Below are 18,914 nucleotides of genomic sequence, written 5' to 3' on the forward strand. Positions count from 1 at the left end.
GAGAGAGGGCGCCGACCTCTGCCTAGACAGGCTTTTATTGCTTTTCTGGGTACATTACGTCAAGGATGGTCCTCATTTACTATGCACAGGTTCACTTTAGGTGGTTACCTTTTACAGATAACAAAGGAGAGGGACGATGCTAATTACATCAAAGAAGGATATTTGCAAATGCAAGGGGAAAAGTGGTTGAACTGGTTACACTCGTTGGAGTGTTTAGCATAGATTTTAGGAAGTTACTTTAAAGATATGCAGTAAACATTTGCTGCCTCAATTCAGGGTGAGGGAGTTTTTGCAAAAAGCAAACCTCAAAGCAGCCTAGGTACAATGCAGGCCTGATTCCCCACGGGAGAACCTATCTGTGGGCATGGGTCCTGTGTGCTGACCTCACTCCCCGTTGGTTTACCAAATCAGGCTGGGCTACATTCCCCATGCTGCGTGGAATGGTTCCCTGTATTAGATAAATCCCTTTAACATTTCATATAATACGGGCTTGGTGATGATGAGCTCCTTTAACTTAACCTTATCTGGGAAGCACTTTATCTGCCCTTCCATTCTAAATGATAGCTTTGCTGGATAGAGGAATCTTGGATGTAGGTCCTTGTCTTTCATGACTTTGAATACTTCTTTCCAGCCCCTTCTTGCCTGCAAGGTTTCTTTTGAGAAATCAGCTGACATTCTTATGGGAACTCCTTTGTAGGTAACTGTCTCCTTTTCTCTTGCTGCTTTTAAGATTCTCTCTTTCTCTTTCATCTTGAGTAACATAATTATGATGTGCTTTGGTGTGTGCTTCTTTGGGTTCAACTTCTTTGAGACTCTCTGGACTTCCTGGAAGTCTGTTTCCTTTGCCAGATTAGGGAAGTTCTCCATTATGTTTTCAAATAAGTTTTCAATTTCTTGCTCTTCCTCTTCTTCTGGCACCCATGTGGTTCGGATGTTGGAACGTTTAAAGTTGTCCTGGAGGTTCCAAAGCTTCCTCATTTTTTAAATTCATGTTTCTTCATTCTGTTCTGGTTGAATGTTTGTTTCTTCCTCCTGCTCCAAAATGTTGAGTTGAGTCCCAGTTTCCTTCCCTTCACTGTTGTTCCCTGTACATTTTCCTTTATTTCACTTTTCATAGCCTTCACTTTCTTCTGTATTTTGCAACCACGCTCAACCATTTCTGTGAGCATCCTGATTACCAATGTTTGAACTATGCATCTGATTGGTTGGCTATCTCTTTGCTTAGTTGTATTTTTCTGGAGTTTTGATTTGTTTTTTCATTTCGGCCATATTTATTTTGTGTCCATGTGTCTGTTACGTAGTAAAGGAGTAGAGCCTTAGGTATTCGCTAGGACAGGGCAACCCACATCCCTGCTTTGTGGTGCTGTATGTGGGGGATGGGTCAGAGAGGGAACAATGCTGCTTGCTTGTCCACCCACAAGCAAATGGGGCCCTTCTCATGCTGATTTCTGGGTGGGTGGTTATTTGTACATTCTAGGATCCTCTGGGTCTGTCTAACGAACTGTACTGTGATGCTGGGAGTTTCCCCTGCTGCCGCAATCCCCACAGGTTTTTTTCATTCAGGAGTTTTGAGACTTTATTTGCCCACGCTGGAACCCTGGGTTGCAGGGTTTGTCTGGCTCCCAGTTGTTCCTCCTGGTTTATCCACATGCAAATGTGGCACCACCCGCTCCGCCAGCCACCGCCTTTCTGCGAGTCTTCTCCATTCTGGCTGCCCATCTCCACCCCTCCTACCAGTCTGAACGAATGTTTCTTTTTTAACTCCTTGGTTGTCAGACTTGCATGCAGTTTGATTTTCTATCAGTTCTGGTTGTTTTTTGTTTTTAAATTTGTTGTCCTTCATTTGGTTATACGAGGAGCAAAGTGTGTGTATCTACCTATGCCTCCATCTTGCCCAGAAATTCAGATTGCCTGTTCTTTAAATGGGGTGGGAAGTGAGGTGAAATGGAGTTGGCCCACAGGACGGATTGCCTTACTGGTACTTGACCAGAAAATTCCAGATTGGCTGATTAAGATTACCTTTCTGGAAGAGGCTGAAACTGCAATTAGATCAGGTATTACAGTATTTTGCTGTGTATAATGAGCTGTCATGTATATAGCACACCTACGATTTTGGTCCAAACTTTCAGGAAAAAATCTTCAATTTTAATTTTTTAATTCAGTTCCTTATTTATATTTAGAAACAAAACTGATTATTGTATTCCAGGATAATATTTTGCATACAGATATCATTATTGTTTTTCCAGAGTTATGCTTTTAACACATAAGCATAAATAAAAGAATTAAAAACATTTATACAGATACGGAATTAGTACTACCCATGTATAATGTGCATCCTTATTTTACCCTCATAAATTTGGCCAAAAAATGCACATTATACACACCAATATACGGTAAATTGTGGGAGGAAAAAGAAACTTTCCTGTACCCTCCTAAGTTCTTTCAGCTGGCCTACTAATTAAATCTACTTGAGAAAGATTAATAAGAGAAAATAACCAAGTTTAATACATAGATACACATGGGAACCCTTCATAACAGGTTCAGAGGTAGACAGGGATAATGACGTAGGTAGACATTCTGAGCTAAGAGTAATACAAGGCACCTTGGGGCTTCAGAGAGTCATTGCAAGGTGATAAGAAGAACAGATATTCTGTAGTTAAAAGTTTGCCCTGCCCTATGGATCATAAAAAGTCGTTTCTAGTGAAAACTCTTATTATGGGCAAGGCCCCTAATTGATATTTGTTAAGGGGGAGGTTTCTTTTGAGCCTGCAGCATGTTGATTGCCTTCTGCTCAAAATCACATACCAAAGTGGCACTTTTTTGGGAAGTCTATTCTGAACCTCTACAAAATCTAGGTTTGGTGTCATGGGCTTTTAGTATCTGTGATGTGATTATGAACCTGTGGCTTTCTCTTTAACAGAGTTAAACAATTTTGATGTGAAATGTTTTTATCATTATTTACCCTGTATTTTTGCTATGTGGTTTTTATTTTCACTTGACACTGTTTAGGAGAAAGTTGTTAAAAATCCTAAGTGATTGGGTTTTATTGTTGTTGCTGTTATTCTATTTTTAACTTCATTACATTGTGATAGTGTGATTTGTTATATTACTGCTTTATGAAACACGAATTTTCTGTGTGGATTAATAAATCAATTTTAAAAAAATGGTCCATAAATATTTAAATAGAAAATATATACTTTTGTTTGCAGGGTATAAATCTTAGTTGATAGCTGTATGTCTACATATTGGATCAACTATAGTAATTATCTTATTTTATAAGCCTCTCTCCATCAGAGTTTACAAACTGGCTAACATGGGGTTATTTAGCCCGTAGATGTGCATTGCTTGCCATGCACTGTGTTGGCCTGCATAATGTTAAAAATTTAACATTGATTAAAAAGTTACCAACATTAAAAATTTTTGAGATATTATATACATATGTAGATTTCTAGTTCCCTCAGGTCTTATTTGAGCTTCTCAAGCTCATATTCCCTCTTGCCTCTAGGATTTGAACAGGCTGTTTGTTCCCTTTGCCTGGAAGGCTTTCTCCACTCCCTTTTCCTAGCTTACTCCTATTCATCCTTTCTGTCTCACTGTTACTGTCAGCACCTTCCAGAAACCTGCGTACTTCTCTCGGGACTAGCTAAATTATGTATGTATGATGTATGAACAGCAAATAAACATATGGAAAGATGCTCAATTTTTTCAGTCATTTGGGAAATGCAAATAAAAACCATACTGAGATACCACTACAAACCTAGTAAAATGACACAGACTGACTATACTGAGTACTGGCAAGTATGTGGAGCAACTAGAATCCTCATACACCGCCAGTGGTTTATGTAAAATGGCAAGAACACTTGGGAAAACAGTTTAGCAGTTTCTTTAAAAAGTTAAACAGACTCACCACCCTGCAGATCTCCACCACTGCACTGTGCAGACCCGCCCCTTTCCTGTGCCAGGAACTGACTGGTACCATGCCTACCAATACCTAGCACTGACTCTGGAGCAAAAGAAGGAGCTAACATTGTTCAGTGCATTGTGGCTCTCGGCAGGGGCATCCTAGCTGCATATGAGTCTACTGGGAGCATTGCCAAGTGGTCTATTGGCATTGAGAACACCACGGAGAACCAGTGCTTCTACTGCCAGCTGCTGCTCACTGATGATGACTGTGTGAATCCCTGCATTGGGAGTGTCATCCTCTTCCATGAGACACTCTATGAGAAGACAGATGATGGGCGTCCCTTCCTCCAAGTTATCAAACCCAAGGGTGGTGGTGTGGGCATCAAGGTAGATAAGGGCATGGTACCCCTGGCAGGAACAAATTGGTAGACTACTAACCAAGGGCTGGATGGGCTGTCTGAGCACTGTGCCCAGCACAAGAAGGATGGAGCTGACTTTGCCAAGTGTTGCTGTGAGCTGAAGATTGGGGAACACACCCTCTCAACCCTTGCCATCATGGAAAACACCAATGTTCTGGCCTGTTATGCCAGCACTTGCCAGCAGGATGGCATCGTGCCCATTGTGGAGCCTGAGATCCTCCCTGTTGGGGACCATGACTTGAAGTGCTGTCAGTACATAACTGAAAAGGTGCTGTCTGTTGTCTACAAGGCTCTGAGTTACCACTACATATACCTGGAAGGCACCTTGCTGAAGTTCAATATGGTCACCACAGACCTGTATCCAGAAATTTTCTAATAAGGAGATGGCCATGGCAACTGTCAGTGCCCTGCACTACACAGTGCCCCCTGCTCTCCCTGGGACCACCTTCCTATCTGGAGGTCAGAGTGAGGAGGAGGCATCCATCAACCTCAATACAATCAAGTGCCTCCTGCTGAAGCCATGGGCACTGACCTTGTCCTATGACCAAGCCCTGCAGGCTTCTGCCCTGAAGGCCTGGGGTGGGAAGAAGGAGAACCTGAAGGCTGCCCAAGAGGAATATGCCAAATGAGCACTGGCCAACAGCCTTACCTGCCAAGGAAAGTACACCCCAAGTGGTCAGGCCAGGGCTGCAGCCAGCAAATCCCTCTTCATCTCCAACCACACCTACTAAACAGAGGTGTTCTAAGGCTGCCCCCTCAACACTCCAGGCCCTGCTGACTCTTGAAGGGCGGGTCTCATCAGTGGCTCCAGGCTGCTCTTTCCCACTCTTGCCTCCCTTGTGACATTGGTGTGTGGTATTGTATGTGTATGCTAAGTTCAGTGCTCTTTCCAGCCCACTGCCAATAAATAACAATTTAAGGAGGAGGGGGAAAAAAAGTTATACTTACCGTATTGTATAGTCATTTCACTCCTAGGTATTTACCATGAGAGAGAAAGCATATGTCTGTAAGGAGACTTGTACATGAGTGTTTATAGCAGCTTTATTCGTTAATAGCTGAACCCTGGACACAACCCAAATGTCCATCAAGTGAGAGGATAAACTAACTGGTATCTTCTTGAAAGTTCTAAATCAGTAATAAAAGGAATGAAGTATTGATACATGCTACAACATGGATGAATTTCAAAATAGGTATGCTGAATAAAGAACCCAGATCAAAAGGAGTACATACTAATCCATTTATATACAATTATTGAAAGTTTAAAGTGTAGTGACAGAAAGTACCTGGGAAAGGTGGGAGAACAGAAGGCAGAGATTACAAAAGGGCATGATAAATATGTTTGTTATCTTGATTGTGTTGATGGCTTCATGGGTATATTCATGTCAAAACTGATCAAATTGTGTGCAGCTTACTGTCTTATCAGTTATACTCCAATAAAGGAATTAAAAAAAAAAAAAAAACCTAGAGAGTGTGTTAGACTTCCATTATTATTACTCCCCAACCTCCATCAGTGGGGATCTCTAACTGCTTTTCTTCTGTCAAAACCAAATGCTTCTTGCTGGGCTGGTTGTTCTGTCAGTCCTTTGGCACCTGGGGCACATTTTCAGCCTCTTTCTGCAGAGGTCTCCTAATTCCAGGATCTAAAAGAAGCCCAAGACAACCCTAAAGTGGCTCACATTTTTTAAATGGGAAGCACCTTGATCAGCCACCAGTGACAGTACGGCTACTTTGTAATTATAATCTTCTGTTCTGTCGTGGATTACCTCAATCAAATGATAGTCTTTAGATTTCTCAGGTTAGAAGTCAGATAACCATTCCATAGAGTCTCTACTCTCCAAAAGACAGATATAAAGTTTATAGAGTGATATCCTTGAGCCCTTTCCTTACTACTAGATGTGAGGTTAAAGCACCAATCCACCCCTCTTTGATTTGAGAGTCTATTGAGAACTCTCTCTAAAGAAATCCCGTATCCCAACAATTTCCATCTCTTCTTTAGATCGAAGCCCTTCCCACCTCCATCCTTCAAAAAACATACTCATAGATGGGTAATCAGCTAAGTGTTGTAAAAATTCCATTGCAGATTTTGTCCATGTGCGTTAGTACTTCATTTTGCATTGTGTAAGTAGTTGGCAGACAAGCCTTGGAGCCTCAGCTAAGACTGAGACTGTGTGTCTGCATATCATGTTATCTGTGCTATTAATAGAACTTTTCTGAACTCTGATTTAATTAAAAATGTACTTTGCTTGAGATTAGTGATATTGTGGGAGCTCCACTTTACACTTTGTCCTTATTTTCTGGTATTGGACATACATTTTTATTGATGGTGTAGGACTCTAGCCATTCCCTAGTTTCATAATGGATGGAGTTTCCTGTAATAATTGTTATTAATTTTTTTAAATTTATATTTTATTAATTACATTATTTCAGTTATCTCAGTTTTCCCCCTTTGCACATCTCCTCCCTGTACCCACCACTCCCTCAGGCAATCCCCATACCGCTGTTCATGTCCATGGGTCATATGTATAAGTTCTTTGGCTACTCCATTTCTTATACTGTACTTTACATCCCCAAGGCTATTCTGTAACTACCTCTTAATTTCTACTTTTTAATCCCCTCACCACTTTACACATTCCCCCACACCACCCTCCCATCTAGCAACCATCAAAACATGTTCTGTATCCATGATTTTGTCTCTGTTCTTGTTTGCTTAGTTTTTAAGATTCAATTGTTGGTAGATATGCATATTATGACATTTTATTGTTTATAGTTTTGATCCTTTTTTTGACTTTTTAACTTTAATTATATTTTATTGATCATGCTATTACAGTTATTCTTACTTTTCCCCATATGTCCTCCACCACCCAGCACCACCCACTCCTTCAGGCAATCCCCCCATCATTGTTCATGTCCATGGGTATTGTGTATAAATTTGTTGGCTACTCCATTTCCTATACTGTACTTACATCCCCATGGCTATTCTGTTACTACCCAATTGTACTCTTTTTCTTTTTTTTATAGAGATTTTATTTATTTTTAGACAGAGTGGAAGGGAGGGAGAAAGAGAGGGAGAGAAGCATCAATGTGTGGTTGCCTCTCACATGCCCCCTACTGGGGATCTGGCTCACAACCCAGGCATGTGCCCTGACTGGGAATCGAACTGGTGACCCTTTGGTTTGCAGGCCTGTGCTCAATCCACTGAGCCACACCAGCCAGGGCCAGTTGTACTTCTTAATCCTCTCATCTCTTCACCCATTACCCAAAACTCTCCTCCCATCTGGCAACCATTAAAATGCTCTCCAAATCCATGATCCTGTCTATGTTTTTCTTGTTTGCTTAGTTATTTTTTTAGATTCAATTCTTGATAGATATGTATTTATTGCCATTTTATTGTTCGTAGTTTTGATCTTTTTTTCTTAAATAAGTCCCTTTAACATTTCAAATAATAATGGTTTGGTGATGATGAACTCTAGTCTTTTCTTGTCTGGGAAGCTCTTTATCTGCCCTTCAATTCTAAATGATAGCTTTGCTGGGTAGAACAATCTTGTCTGTGGGTCCCCGCTTTTCGTAACCTTGGATATTTCTTGCCAGTCCTTTCTAGCTTGCAAAGTTTCGTTTGAGAAATCAGCTGACAGTCTTATGGGAACTTTACATAGGTAACTAACTTCTTTTCTCTTGCTGCTTTTAAGATTCTCTCTTTATCTTTAACCTTTGACATTTTAATTATGATGTGTGTTGAAGTAGGCTTCTTTGCAGCCATCTTGTTTGGGACTCTGTGCTTCCCAGACTTGATATCTGTTTCCTTCACCAAATTAGGGAAATTTTCTTTCATTTTTTTTTTTCAAGTAGATTTCCAATTTCTTGCTCTTTTTTTCCTCCTGACACCCCTATAATGTGAATGTTGGAACATTTGAAGTTGTCCCAGAGGCTGCTTATACTATCCTCATTTTTTTGGATTCTCTTTCTTGTTGTTGTTCTGATTGGTTATTTTTTGCTTCCTTATGTTGCAAATCATTGATTTGATTCTTGGCCTCCTTATGTAGATCCCATCTACTGTTGTTTCCCTGTAAATTGTTCTTATTTCAATTAGTGTATCCTTTGTTTCTGACTAGATCTATTTAATGCTGTTGAGGTCCTCACTAAGTTCCTTGAGCATCCTTATAACCAGTGTTTTGTACTCTGCGTCCGATACATTGCTTATCTCTCTTTTGTTTAGTTCTTTTTGGGGAGTTTTGATCTGTTCTTTCATTTGGACCATGTTTCTTTGTCTCCTCATTTTGGCAGCCTCCCTGTGTTTGTTTCTATGTATTAGGTAGAGCTGCTATGACTCCCTATCTTGGTAGCATAGCCTAATGTAGTAGGTGTCCTGTGGGGTCCAGTGGCACAGCCTCCCCTATCATCCAAGCCGTGTATTTGAGGTGCACCTTTTGTATGGGCTGAGTACACCCTCCTCTTGTAGTTGAGCCTTGATTGCTCTTGTCTGGTCAATGGAGGGATTTATCCAGGCCAATCAGCTGCAGGGACTGGCTGTGACCACTGACCACTAACTTCCATCCTCCATGGAGGATCAGCTGTGCAGGGCAGGGTAGTAGTACTCCCACGTGGTCTGTAGTTGTCTGCTGAGTGTGAGGCTCTGGGGTTTCCCAGTTGGTGCAGGGTAAGGTCAGTTGCCACCTGTGTTTTTCCAGGGGCACCCTGCATGAGCTACAAAGCATTCTGCAGATGGCTTCTACTTGTGCTAGGCTTGGAGGTTCCCAGCAAAGCCAAGTTGTGAACCTAGGCTGGCTGCTGCTAGTGTTGGGTTTGGGACCATTTAGTAAGGTACCAGGGATTGGGGCTGGCTGAGGCTAGCTAATGCTTTTTTGAGAGAATTTAGGAAGTTGTGAAGCATGAGCCAAGACCAGCCATTCATATGGAAAAGCCACTGTTAACAGCTTGGATGGGCCCATAATTTGGATGGAGTAGAGTCTCACTTGATCTGTAGGGCGGGACAAACAATATTGATGGAGTCTCCCATATGTCACCCACCTGCGGGTTCTGTGGCTCCATGGCAGGAGGGTTCAGAAAAGGGACAGTGGCCTCTGTCCTTCTTTCTGTCTGGGAGAAAACTGTCTGTCCCCCAGTCTTTGCCATGATGCCAGACCCTTCACTTCCTTCCTGTATGCCACTGGTGCTTTTCAAGCCGCTACTCCCGTTGCTAGAGCTTAGAGTGAATGAATCTGAGTAAATCGTGTGTGGGTTCATTAAGAGGAACTGCTTGGGATTCTAGAAGTTTCTTCTACCAACTCAATCCCCACTGGTTTTTGCAGCCTGAAGTTGTGGGGACTTATCTTCCTGGCCCTGGAACCCTGGGCTGGGGGGTGGGAGGGCTGGTGTGGTGTGGGGACTCCTTGCTCCCGAGATATCCCTCCTGAATTTTTCCACCACATGTGGGTGTGGAACCAGCCCAGTCTGTGTCTCTACCCCTCCTACCAGTATGGATAGATGTGGATTCTCTAATTCCATAGTGTGTGGATTTCTATTCTTGTCTATTTTTGACGGTTCTGAGTGATGGTTGGTCTATAGATTAGTTATAATTTTGCTGTGGTTTTGTGAGGAGGCGAGCTGTGTATAGCTGTGCCACTATCTTGACCAGAAGTACAAATCAATATATTTTTTCTTTTAATATTGTTCATAAATTTCAGGGAAGGAAATAAACATAATTGTTCTTCCTTTCTTTTTCTTTTTTTTGTGAACTGAAGTCTCCTTGTTCAAAGTGTTTTAAAAATGCACAGTGATGTAACAGTTGTCACAACGCAATGTAACAAATTGCTTTGAATGAAATTAAAGACAACTAAGTGCTACTAGAGCCATCTGAAGGAAAAACTAAATGAACTTTTGGGCCAGCCTAATACTTTTGCTTGTTAAAGAACATTTTCAATGCGGTGTGTTGATGTAATTAACTTCATTGGTGTGGGAAGAGTCCTTTAGAAGGTGATTGCTGCAGTTCAGTTGAGAGGAAATGATGGTCAGCTCTAGTAGTAGATGGACTGCTCTAGTAGTCTGCTCTAGAGATAGAAGTGAGAGAGCATTTAAGTATTTAGAAGGTAAAACGGTTTGGGACATTGTGTTTGCTTGGATATGAGGGACGGGGTAGAAGGAGTCCAGGATGCTGTCCAGATTTATCATCATCTTCTTTTTTTAATATATGCCTGAGGACATTTTTTTTCCATACTTTTTGGAGAGAATGAAATATTGATGTCAGACAGAAGCATCGATTGGTTGCCTCCCATGCATGCCTGGACTGGGGATCTCATGCACCCAGGCCCGGGACCAGACCCACAACCTAGGTATATGACCTGATCAGGAATCGAACCTGCAGCCTTTCAATTATGCAGCGATTATGCTCCACCCAACTGAGCCACACCAGCCGGAGCTGTCCAGATTTATCTTGATCAGCTGTGCGAATAGTGTTGTTACTCACTGAGTCAGAGAAGAGCAGATTTTGTGAAGCAAATGCCTACTTTTTGAATTATGCGTGGTCCATTCAGGCAGATGTTTTCAGTAGGCAACCTGAAACTGAGAAAGAGATGGACTGGAGACTTAAGATTTCAGATCTTTACATTTATTTCAAATTGGTGAATAGGTTTATAAGTTGGGATCATTTCCTTTTATATTTTATGACATGCATGTTAAGCTTATGGTGAAAGAGCTACTTGTCAAATAACAGGCTATCTGGAAGTGTTTTGTTTGACATGTCTTACATCTAGTGTTATATATGTGAAATTCAACCTAATTGATGCATATTATTTTCATAGTTTTCATGGCATTTAGAAATCCATTGTAAGGAAACACTTTTTAGCCTTTCTTCTGTTGATTGACATTGAATTTGTTTCTGTTTTTATCAGTGCTACTACGTTTATAACGTTAGGAAATTCCTGTGCATGTCAACACATGTATAAGAGCTAGGGAGTAGAACTACCAGGTGGAAGGGTATGTGCCCCTTCAGACATTGCTAAATTGCTTTATTTTTAAAAAATTATTTATTTATTTATTTTTAGAGAGAGGGGAAAGGAGGGAGAGAAACATCAGTGTGTGAGAGATCCATCGAGATGTTCAATTCATCAATCAGTTGCCTCTCATAGGCCCCCAACGAGGGACCTGGCCTGCAACCCAGGCATGTGTCCCAACCGGGAATCTGACCAGTGACCTTTTGGTTTACAGGCTGTTGCTCAATCCACTGAGTCACACCAGCCGGGGCCAAATTGCTTTATAAAGAGGTTATCTAAACATATACTCCCACTACCTATCTATGAGACTGTATGTTTCATATGTTCTCTTCTAGGTTTCATATCCTCTCCTAAATTTGACATTGTCAGACTTTACAATTTTTGCCAGTCTAGTGGGTATAAATTGGTATGTGATTTTAAATTTGTTTCTTAATTGCTAGTGAATTTGAACATCTTTTCTTGTTAATAGTTTATCCATGTTTCCTCTTCTATAAGTTGCCTGTTCATATTTTCTCCCTACTTTCTATTGGTCTCTTTGTCCTTTCATTTTGATTTGTAGAATTTTGTGCAGATGTACTAATTCTTTCTCAATGAAAATCTCTCCTTCCAACTTGTGGTTTATCATCACATTTTTGTGGTTCTTACTTTTTTCCACCTTAAAACTTTACCTTCTGTGACTTGAGACTTTTAAAATTTACTGCTTCATAAAATATACTTACCATTTTGCATATATATTTTATATGTATCTTATTTTCTTTAAAAAAGTAAGCTATTTTTATCTTTTATGCATAGAAAAATCTATTAGATCAATAATATTGAACAGACATACATTTGAAACTATTTTAAAATTATAAATGCTCATGATATAGACATCAGCAAGTTTTTTTCTTTTTTAAATATACTCTATTTTTAAGAGTGGCCTTTTGTTCACAGAAAACTTGAGCAAAAAGGGTAAAGAATCCCCACATTGTCCCCGCTCCCACACACTTCAACTTTCCCCACTGTTTATATCAGGCACCAAGTGGTACCTTTGTTATAATCAAAGAACATATTTTGACACATCATTATAACCCAAAGTTCATCATTTACGTAGAGTTCACTCTTGGTGTGTACATTCTCTAGGTTTTGACAAATGCATAATGATATGCACTCACCATTGTAGTGATATACATGATAGATTCACAGCCCTAAATCCTCTGTGTTCTGCTAACTCATCCTCTGCTCCCCCTTTATTCTTGGCAACCACTATCTTTTCAATGTTTTCATAGTTTTGCCTTTTATAGAGTGTTATATAGATAAATCATACAATATGTAGCTTTTTCAGATAGGCTTCTTTCACTTAGTAATATGTATTTAAGTTTCTTCTGTGTTTTTTTCATGGCTCAATAACTCATTTCTGCCCTGGCTGGTGTGGCTCAGTGGATTGAGCATTGGCCTGCAAATCAATTCCCAGTCAGGGCACATGCCTGGGTTGCGGGCCAGGCCCCCACTGGGGCTGTTCAAAAGGCAACCACACATTGATGTTTCTCTCCCTCTATTTCTCCCCACCTTCCCATTTCTAAAAATAAAATAAATAAAATCTTTGTTAAAAAAATCTCATTTCTTATTAGTGTTGAATGATATTCCATTGTCTGATAAAATTTATTTATCTATTCACCTAGCAAAAATATCTTGTTTGCCTCCAGGTTCTGGCAGTTAAGAATAAAGCTTATATATATATATATATATCCCTGTACAGGTTTTTATGTGGACATGTTTTCAACTTATTTGGGTAAATAAGTTGAAATAACTGAGGAGCACAATTACTGGATTGTACGGGCAGAGTATGTTTAGTTTTATAAGAAACCTCCAAAGTGTCTTCCAAAGTGACTGTGCCATTTTGAATTCTTTCCAAAATGTTGCTCCACATTGTCATCAATGCTTGGTATTGTCAGTATTCTGGAATTTGGTCATTCTAGCAAGTATGCAGTGGTATCTTAATATTGTTTTAATTTGCATTTCTCTTTTGACATATGATGTAGAGCTTCTTTTCATCTGCTTATTTGCCATCTGTATATCTTCTTTGGCAAGATGTGTGTTAAGGTCTTTGACCCACTTTTAAGTTGGGTTGTTTTCTCATTGTTGACTTTTAAGAGTTCTTGGTGTATTTTGAATAATAGTCCTTTATCAGATAAATATTTTGTAAATATTTTCTCCTAGTCTGGTTTGGTTTTCATTCTCTTAAGCAATGTTCATTTTTAAATAAATGTGAGGCGTTTTTATTTATGGGTTATAGTTTTTAAATTAATTGATTTTTGCCCTAACATAAATCAAGATTGTAGAATAGCCCACCAAATAAAATAAGGCAGAGTCAATAAAATTTTAAATCAACAAATACTTCTACCCAAAACCAGTTATAGAAAGAACAAAGTTTGAGTGCTTTAAGGTCTGCATTTAAATATGTATATGGAACTTCCTTCCATGGAATATAACAAAAATCACATTTATTCAACTACTTTCTTAACTATATTGCAGAAGCATTTTGTCTATTCATTAGTATATTTCAACCATGAATATTATTCTTAAATATTTAAAATTGAACCCCCTTTCATCACTGTGTATCCTCTTACCCTGTTTTTTTTAAAAGTGCTTAAACTACCTGATATAATATATGTACATTTTTAATATTTTTTTGTTTCATGAGAGCAGACTTATTTATTTACTACTATATACTAAGTCTCTTGTATAGTGGCCCACATCCAATAAATGCTAAAAAAAATTTGTTGAGTGAATAAAAAACATGGCTTATATTTTAATATACAAACTATTTAAAAAATTATTGCTGATTTCCAAGGCAGTTATCTTAATGTTATTATTTCTAAGATTGATTTTACAAAGACTTCTTTTAGCTCAAAAGGGTGTAAAATCTACTCATTATTAACGACTCAGAATTTTAAATTTCACATTCTGAGCAACAAGTTATGCTATCATTGTAGAATATGCTAATTCTTATTTTTAAGCCCAGCATAGACTCTTAGGTTGTTGACCAGTAGTTCTATATAGTATGTGATATAATCTGTTATATTCATCACAACCCAGTTTAAAAAATTTTTTGAGGCAAGGCCCAGGGCCCTGGATCTATCTCTAGCTTCAGTAGTGTTTGGACAGAACAGACCCAGAGATGTCCCTTCTTCCAAGCTCCAACCACTTTCCAACCTCTTCCAGTCACCACCTTTAGAACTATCTCAGCCATCTCCACTTCTGAAGACTATCCAACACCATTATTTGAACATAAGTCCTTACTTTCCAAACAACCATGGGCTCCCAGATGGGTCAGAAATATTCCACCAAGGTCAGCTGCCTAGTTAATGGGCATCTGCAGACCTCCTACACCTACCTCTCTCTGGGTTCTATTTTGACCACCAGGATGAGGCTCTGGAGGGTATGGGCCATTTCTTCCATTCTCTTGAAGATGCAAAATCAGTGCAGTGGCCTTGACCTCATCCAGGACTTGCAGGAGCCTTCCCAAGATGAGTGGCGTAAAGCTCAGGATGCCATGGAGGCCACCACGGTCATGGAGAATAACCTGAGCCAGGCCCTTTTGGAACTGCATGCCTTTGGTTCTCCCCACACAGACCCTCATCTCTGTGATGTTCTGGAGAACTACTTCCTGGATGAGGAGGTGAAACTCATCAAGAAGATAGATGACCACCTGACTAATCTCCACAGGCTGCTCAGACCCCAGGCTGGGCAAGTATCTCTTTGAGAGGATCACCCTGAAGTAGGACTAGGAGCCTTTGGAGCCCAGAGACCTATGAGGGGCTCCTCTGCATCTCCCTGGTATCTGGCTTCTGCCTGAGTCTTTCACTGCAACCACTAGGCAGCCTCTTAACCACCCTGGAGCCCTGTCCCATGCTGTGGACTAAATGGAAACAGTAAAGTTTTTACAGCAAAAAAAAAAAAAAAAAAAAAAAGAGTTTTTATGACATCTGACTGAATTTTAGTGCAATAGAATTATATTAATTGTCTGTAAATGTTTTCATGGTTTGACTTAAAATTTGTCTGAAATTGATCAGTATTAGGAATATACCAGTGGAAAAAGACTAAAAATTAGATTTACCGGAGAAATAGCTAAATAAACAGTTGATGCTGGCTTTTGGTATGACAAAATTACTTCTTTTATTTTCCATTTTTTATGGTGGTAATTACATATAACATAAAATGTACTATCTTAACCACTTTTAAGAATACAGTTCAGTGATACAAAGTACGTTCATATTTTTAGGCAACTTTCACCACCATTCATCTGCAGAACTCTTTTCATTGTGCCAAAGTTAAACTCTGTACCCACTAAACATTAACATCTCTCCTTCCAGCCCCTAGCAACCACCATTCCACTTTTTTCTCCATGATTGTGACTACTCTAAGTACCTCATGAAAGGAGAACCATACAGTGTTTGTCGTTTTGTGACTGGTTTATTTCACTTAGCATAATGTCTCTGAGGTTCATCCATGTTGTAACATATGTCATAATTTCCTCCCTTTTTTCAGAGGTAGGTGTATTGTATAATACACACATCTTTATGTATTATGGAATAATAATAACCATTATTCCAGGAGCCTCTCTTACTGTCATCTTTACATATTCCAGATTTTAGTGTATGTCATCTCTATATTTCCATTCCTATGGCATTAAACAAAAGACAAATCAAAATAGACGTGTCAGCGGTTATTTTGAGACTCCAACAGAATCCTTTGGTAAGATGGGTTGTTAGACACAGATTTAGATATGCTACAGGTCCTACCATAGGGCAAATAAGATTTAAGCCAATCTACAAGTCTACAAGAGTGTAAGTGGCTGCTCTGCTGGAGCAGTTTACTCTCTGTCTCACCGCATCACTATTAAACTCTTTCACTTTAAACAGAAAAAGAAAAAGAAAGAAAAAAGTTTAAGTAGTTATGTTTCGTCCCCCTTGAATTGTGTTAAACAGCTTATTTTGTACTTTATGGTATCTTAGTTTATACTTACTTGAAAAGGTCACATTAGCAGTTTTATGAAGATAAATGTGTCATCATTATACATAGTGCTTTATTTAGTTCTCTCAGTTAAGTCATCTGATGTCTTAGAATAGTTTTTTGAGTTTTTGTTGTTGTTGTTGGTAGTATTAGGTATCATCATAAATGTGCAACTAAGATGCTACATAGATCAACAGGTGTTTAATGAGCATCCGTATATCTGTAGTTCTTTCTTAGCCATTGTAAATCAGTGGATTAGATCTAGTGATGAACTATGGAATGTGAATAAATGCACAGTTTAAATATGCATACTGCCAAAGTTATACAGTATCTTAAGTTGCACAATCTCCTTTAGAGTAGAAGGATGGTTAAGTAGGAGGATGAGGACTTGCTGATAGAAAATAAAGTTTGAAGTACAGAAGTTCTTGGCCCCTCAGCAATGTAGGTAATATGATTGCATTTAAGGTTACTGCAGTTAGATTATTCAAACACAGATAATATGGTTTTCAAGACAGTTTTGTTTACTATTGAATGGCAAGATTGATTAATTTTGGGGACAGAATTATAATGCATCCTTAAACAATTAATGAAATCATTTTGAAGTGCTTGGTCTTGTGTATATGTATTGCTTTTAATTTTGAGAATTTACCAGCAAAGGGTAACAGTAACTATAGCTATACACAATGAGTCATAGAGTTGGACTGTAATCAACCCTAATTTTAAAGAAAGACAAGAAAACACAGATCTTGATCTACTGTACTTTGTCCCATGGAGAGTTAGAGCTAGATTAGCAGTCCTTGTATTTGAAGTTAGATTGTGTTTAATATTATAAGTGGCAATAGAGATTTTGCCCTAGACTTCCTGAGAATGAACCTTAAGCAAAATGAACTGAATTCCTGACAATTCCTCTTAAAGAATCCACATACAGAATTCAGACTTACTCCCTCAGTTCCAACAATGGGGTAGCAGCTTGAAAGGCACCAGTGGCATACAGGAAGAAAGTTAGTGTCTGGCACCAAGGTGAAGGCTCGGGGACAGCTTTCTCCCAGACAGAAAGGTGGGCAGAAGCCATTGTCCCTTTTTGGAACCCTCCCCTCACAGAGCCACAGAATAGGCAGGTGGATGCCATATCTGAGTCTCCATCAACCTGGCTAACACTGTTTGCCCTGCTCTGGAGATCACCTGAGGCTCTGCTCCACCCAACTTATTGGTCTATCCAAGCTGTTAACAGTGGCTTTTCCAAGTGAATGGCTGGTCTTGGCGCATGCTTCACAACTTCCTAAATTCTCTCAAACAAGCAACAGCTGACCTCAGGGAGCCACCAGCTCTTGTACCTCTCACTAAGTGGGCCCAGACCTGGCAGAAACCGTAGCCAGCCTAGGTTCACAACTTGGCTTTGCTGGGAACCTCCAAGCCCAGCACAAGTAGCAGCTATCTGCAGATTGCTTTGTAGCTCATTCAGGGTGGCCTCAGGAAGAACACAGACAACCCAGTACCAACTGGAAAACCCCAGAGCCTCACACTCAGCAGGTAGCTGCAGACCACGTGGGAACACTACCACCCTGCCCCTGAACAGCTGATCTTCCATAGAGGGTGGAAGTTAGTGGGCAGTGGTCACAGCCAGTTCTTGCAGCTGACTGGCCTGGATAAATCACTCCCATTGATCTGCCAACAGCAATCAAGGCTCAACTACAACAGGAGGGTGTACTCAGCCCACATGAAGGGGTGCACCTTTAGTACCCAGCTTCGGTGTTAGGGTAGGCCGTGCCACTGGACCCTAAAGGACATCTACTGCACTAAGCTACACTACCAAGACAGGGAGATGTAGCAGCTCTACCTAATACATAGGGAAAAAAAACACAAGGAAGCTGCCAAAATCAGGAGACAAAGAAACATGGTCCAAATGAAAAAACAGATCAAAACATTATACACATAGTATTTGTAGAAGAAAGATCTTTAATTCCACAGGTTTCTCAAAAATAAAGGCACAAACTTTTTTAAAAGGCAGCTTATTATTGGTGTGTAATAAATATATGTTCAGAGCCTTAATTATTTTTTGTACTGATTACAGTGCCAGTTCTGTTTGTAGGCTGTTAGAGGAGTCAGATAGAACTGACCTTGATAACCCTGAAAAAGCAAGTGGATTTTCAGATAATACTTTATCATATTACATAGTTTTGTGGCCTAGATTGAAGTTATGAAAAAGGAGAAGATTCCAATATATATTTGATACGTAATTTTTGAAAAAGGTCAAGAGTACTGGAAATGTTTTTGTTTTCTTTCTGTTTATACGTAGGATTTTTTTTGTAAGTACAGATATTTTTATTTGTTTTCTCTTTTTTAACTGCTTATGCTATTACAGTTGTCCCATTTTCCCCCTCTTTATTCTCCTCCACTCTGCACACCCCCTCCCACCCACATTCCCCCCCTTTAGTTCATGTCCATGGGTCATACTTATAAGTTCTTTGGCTCCTACATTTCCTATACTATTCTTACCCTCCCCCTGTCTATTTTCTACCTACCATTTATGCTACTTATTCTCTGTACCTTTTCCCCCTCTTTCCCTGTCCCACTCCGCCACTGATAACCCTCCATGTGATCTCCATTTCTG

The 18,914-nt window shown here is 39.7% G+C and overlaps 1 protein-coding gene and 1 pseudogene across 4 annotated transcripts in view; both read left to right on the forward strand.

Annotated features, from left to right (window-relative positions):
- ACAP2 (ArfGAP with coiled-coil, ankyrin repeat and PH domains 2) overlaps nucleotides 1–18,914 on the forward strand; it is a 139,601-nt gene that overhangs the window by 4,160 nt on the left and 116,527 nt on the right. The window lies entirely within an intron of this gene.
- Nucleotides 2,560–4,965, forward strand: LOC112320431 (fructose-bisphosphate aldolase A pseudogene; annotated as a pseudogene).

This window comes from Desmodus rotundus, chromosome 2 (genome assembly GCF_022682495.2).
Source record: "Desmodus rotundus isolate HL8 chromosome 2, HLdesRot8A.1, whole genome shotgun sequence".
NCBI classification, from domain to species: Eukaryota; Metazoa; Chordata; class Mammalia; order Chiroptera; family Phyllostomidae; genus Desmodus; species Desmodus rotundus.